This window comes from Halyomorpha halys, unplaced genomic scaffold (assembly GCF_000696795.3).
Source record: "Halyomorpha halys isolate HHAL.00 unplaced genomic scaffold, Hhal_1.1 Scaffold816.1, whole genome shotgun sequence".
Lineage (NCBI taxonomy): Eukaryota > Metazoa > Arthropoda > Insecta > Hemiptera > Pentatomidae > Halyomorpha > Halyomorpha halys.
This window is the reverse complement of record NW_027115406.1, coordinates 389,951-395,276: the sequence shown is the minus strand read 5'-3', so window position 1 is coordinate 395,276 and position 5,326 is coordinate 389,951.

Below are 5,326 nucleotides of genomic sequence, written 5' to 3'. Positions count from 1 at the left end.
TTTTAAGTGTCACTATCATCAGGTAGGTACATCAAAACCAGCGTAAAAGTAACACAACTCTATATGACATACCACACAGTCCGCTATGGAATACTGCCTGAAATCCACCACTGAGAAGTTTAGTTTGTTAATTAATATAGCAGCCTTGGGTCTCCTTTCTCCATTGCCCAGAACTATAATCTTCTTCATGAGTTCAAATCCTTTGACAACGTTCTTGTGCCAGCTTGGTTCCTTGATCACATTGATGTAGTATTGCAAGAGTGACCCTTTTTGTTTGGGCACTATTTAAAGAAAGTACCACTAACTGCATACCGGAGCACCTAATGGTCATATGCCCTCAGTCCCAGGAGTTTGTGAACTGAAGGGCATTGAGGTTAATTTTTTTTTTTTTTTTTTTTTTTAATATGTTGGCTTAAAAATAGTAGCGTAAATATTTATCAATTCGTATACAGCATAGATTGAAGTTTTTTTTTTTTTTTTTATCCCCCTCCCTTGCCATCTCTGGCATACGGGGTGCGGGAGCAGTGGAGTAGTGCGCTGGGGCTTGCGCATGCCACCACTCCCTAGGATCACCAATCGTTTTTTTTTCTTTGTTTTTTTTTTAACTGTGGTGCAGCCCAGCGCTACGTCTGGTGGAGTTGCACCTTGTCCACTGCATCCCTCTGGGTGCCTCCTGCAGTTTCCAGGCTGGTCCAGCCCTCCTGGTCTCAATCCGGGTTAGCTTCCTCATCTTCTGGTGGCTCGCCGATGTTGGGCGGTCAAGTCCTTCCCATCGTGTAATGAGTGGGGCCCACCACCTCCTTCCACCCGTAAATGAACTCCTTGAAGAAGGGATAATTATCTTCTTCTATCAAACTGGGAAGGTCCGACTCAGCGAGGGCGTAAATCCCGGTCTTTCTCGACATTGAGGTTAATCCTGGAGGTCATTGACCATCACCCTCCACCTTAGGCATAGGTGACTGATTCATGGATTCCTTTCTGTGTCAGAACTGATACAAAGAACCACAAAGCTAAACTTTCTCACTGTTATCCTCGAAGGCTATAACACCTGTAGGATATCGACAAAGGTCCTAATTTCTAATTGATATATTTCTGAGCTTTGACATTTAACTCTTTACCTACTTTTTGGATATAAATCTGTGTATTCTCCTGAATTAGTTGGACCAAGTTGAAAACATTTTTTGCTTTAGTCTTCTGGATTTGTTCCTAAATCAAAAGAACCTTTTCTTACTAGTTTAGTAGAGAATTCATCGCTCCAGTGGTAAATTATTCGACACAAAATGGCTTAATTTGCCATAACAAAATTGTTTAATAATTAATTTGACCACATGAATTAGAAAATTATCTTGACCTGGAAATAAACCCAATATCATCATCACCATAAAAAAAATGTACAGTAAATATAATGAAATAAAAAGAAATATATATCTTTTTTCTCCCCTTAAGCAAATTCTGGTTATGCTCATGACTATTTTCCATGATTTAATCATAAATTTTAAATTATATGCTAACACTCAATAGTCAAAAGTTGTTAGTACTTTATCATTTTTTTTTTCAGGAATAAATATCCCCTTTTTTAGCACCTCTTTATTTCCCCCTCACATTAGAACAAAGTTTTGAGTTTTTTTTCTCATTATCTAGTTATATTGTTTTTCTTAGCTTATTTGATGGACATATGTCAACTCATTAATAAGAAATTTTTATCTTAAAATTTTAATAATTTTATTAAGTAATGAAAAACAACAGAACTGGATAATAGGCAAAAAAGCCTGGCACGTAGTTCCAATGTGTGTGGGAAAAAAAGAGAAGATAAAAAAGGGCTATTTATTTCTGAAAAGGAAAAAAATTATAAAGCTTCCATCATATCTACTAACGTAAATTCACACTATCTTGATTTCTCATAATTTGCAGAAAAAAAAAACTTTCATTTTCTATACGTCAGGAGCTAGACATACAAATTTCTATGAGCACACCAATTCAAGCTAGTTAAATTAATCATAATCCTGATCATTATCTTTGTAGGAATAGTAAGTTTCATGAACTGGATCCAGAACTATAGGGATCAAAATGGTTAGATCAGACTTTGTGGGATTTCTTGTTTTTTTTTATATATATATTACAATTATTTGTTATGTAATAGAGCTTAAGGGAACACATTAAGAACTTTATGTAGTTTAATAACATTTTTATTTATCTCCAATTTGAAATTTCAAATTAATCTTGTCAGCTATCACTAACAACTAAACCACCCACCTTAGACAAAAAAATAAAAATATTTGTCAAGTGCCAACAGATGTTGTAATTAGCATTGGAAGAAAACTAGGATATGACTCATTATATGTCTAATTTTAGTGCTGTTATATGTCTGTTCTGTTTAAATGATGAGATAATACCTCCTACTTCCCATTTCTGTAAATTTAATGTTTACAATCTAATAATTATGTATATACACTAAAAATAAAATAATAGATTTTATATGGTTAAATGGGTAATTCTGAGAAAAGGCTTTAAAATGGATATCCAAAAAAATGAGTTGTGAATACTTCCCAAAAATGTTTGGAAAAATTCACGAGTGATCTAAAGACACCAATAAATGATTTGTAGGACTGTTTGCAGCTGATTTCCATATTTTGGGCTAAGAATTCAGGTTTTTTGAAGTGGTGGTAGTGATAATAAATTTTATTGTTCTCATATTCATGTTCTGGAGTGAAAAAAAAAGGCTTCCTCTGATTATTATTAAGTAAACTAAAATTATAAATGTACAGAAAACGAATTGAAATTATTCAAATATATTAATTTGATTAAATTAAGTAAAAAATAAACTACTACTATACTAAATTGTGTAAACTTATGAATTCTTATATTTTTCTGTAGTTATATTCTCTTCTCTATTGGGCTTGAAATTGTTTCTTTCGTGATGTATTATCTTATATTTAATTTAGAAATATGTATATATTCAACAAAGTAACTGATTTTTAATCAGGATTTTATTACTACACCATTCTCTCATCACCTTAAAATGAAATTGAGGCAGTAAGAGGCAGAGTTTTAGTCTCATGGAAAAGATACCCCTAATTATTTACAATGCCATAACAATTATGAATAATAACGATGAATTATAAATTAAATATAAATTTAATAAAAGGAATAACAAAGTTTAGATTATTTTAGGAGTAATAAAATATAAATACTACTCAAAATACTTTAATTTTAAGAGTGTGAGCCATTATATTGAGATGACTTATTGATGAAAATTTCTTACATTGGCTTTTATACCTATACTTCAAATGGCTGTCTACTTCAAAATTATTAGTCTATTTTAGAATGAATTTTAAAATAATGAGGAATTATGATTATGATTACAATAATTCTGGAGCTATAATGTATTTTCAACAAAATGTAGAAATTATGTTTTGTTTAGTTGTTTTATTTGAATTACATAACTCTGTTAAAGCGATTAGTGATTATTTTAATTTCCTCTATCATCTAGGGTTTTTCAAGTTTAAATTACGATGTTTTAATCTTATCTTTCTAATCTTGCACAGTAAATTGCGGTACTCATTATGAGACCATTTTTGATGTGAAAAACACAAAAAAAGACAAAACATAAAAAACAAAAACAAACAATGAATGAATAAATTATTGTTGAATCAAATCAACTCTAAATTTAAGCAAATGAGTTTGATATTGTATTTAAAAAACAAAATACAAAGAAATTACTAGTTAATCTTATATATAGATAAAAGTTAGTTGTAACTTGGCTAATACAAAGATTGAAGAAACTTTATTTTCTAAATAAAGTACTTTTCTAAATATAGTACGCTGTCAGAATGAAATGAAATTTAGATTTAGAATAACTATAAAAAAAAAAAGAAGAAAAAACATTATGCATTATATTCTGCATTATATTATACTCTAAATTTAAGCAAATGAGTTTGATATTGTATTTAAAAAACAAAATACAAAGAAATTACTAATTAATCTTATATATAGATAAAAGTTAGTTGTAACTATATTATACTACATTATATTTTGATTGTAGAACTTCTTTTCAGGAAACAATGGAGCAGTTATTTTTTTTTTTTCAGGGTAGCGGAGAGGAAGATTTAATAGAAATATACATCAATTATACAAAATACAAAAGTATTGCTAAAAATATAAAGTAATTACACAAAATACAAAAGCATTGGTAAAACTAAAAAATAATTCTCAAAATACAAAAGTATTGCTAAAAACACATAGTAATTATTTTTTCATAGATTCTTGAGAAATATATTCCCCTGATCTTCCCCTCTACCAATCTACTGTACTTGAGTAATTATATTTCATTGTCTAAACAAAAATAAATAAATAAAATGTGCTTAGGGACATGGTGGTATTGAGAATTGAGATGTTTGATTCAATAAACAATTTGATAAGTGAATTCTTTGGTTGTTTTTTTTTATTTATGCAAACAAAAAATGTATACTTATCACCTGAATATAATGCATAATGTTTTTTTTCTTCTTTTTTTTTTAGTTATTCTAAATCTAAATTTCATTTCATTCTGACAGCGTACTATATTTAGAAAAGTACTTTATTTAGAAAATAAAGTTTCTCCAATCTTTGTATTAGCCAAGTTACAACTAACTTTTATCTTTATATAAGATTAACTAGTAATTTCTTTGTATTTTGTTTTTTAAATACAATATCAAACTCATTTGCTTAAATTTAGAGTTGGTTTGATTCAACAATAATTTATTCATTCATTATTTGTTTTTGTTTTTTTTGTGTTTTTCACATAAAAAATGGTCTCATAATGAGTACCGCAATTTACTGTGCAAGATTAGAAAGATAAGATTAAAACATCGTAATTTAAACTTGAAAAACCCTAGATGATAGAGGAAATTAAAATAATCACTAATCGCTTTAACAGAGTTATGTAATTCAAATAAAACAACTAAACAAAACATAATTTCTACATTTCGTTGAAAATACATTGAGAACAATTGCAAGGTTATTTTTTTAATTGATGAAATTAAAATATTTTAATTATTAGTCAATGATGGAAAATCAAATAAAATATAAATTTATTCAGAGTAATTATTACAATATTAGTTATTAAACATTCATATTTCATTTCATTTAATTATTTATCATGTGAAACTATGAATCCACACTGGTAAATAGTTCTAATTGCTAAATCATTCCTTTTTCGAAATGTTTAAATCAACATACTATAATAGATGAGTAAAGACTGTATTTATAGTTGGTAGAATAAGGTGGTATTTTACATCTAATTTGATAAATATTATTTATTAATATAATATAATATGCAGTATAATTA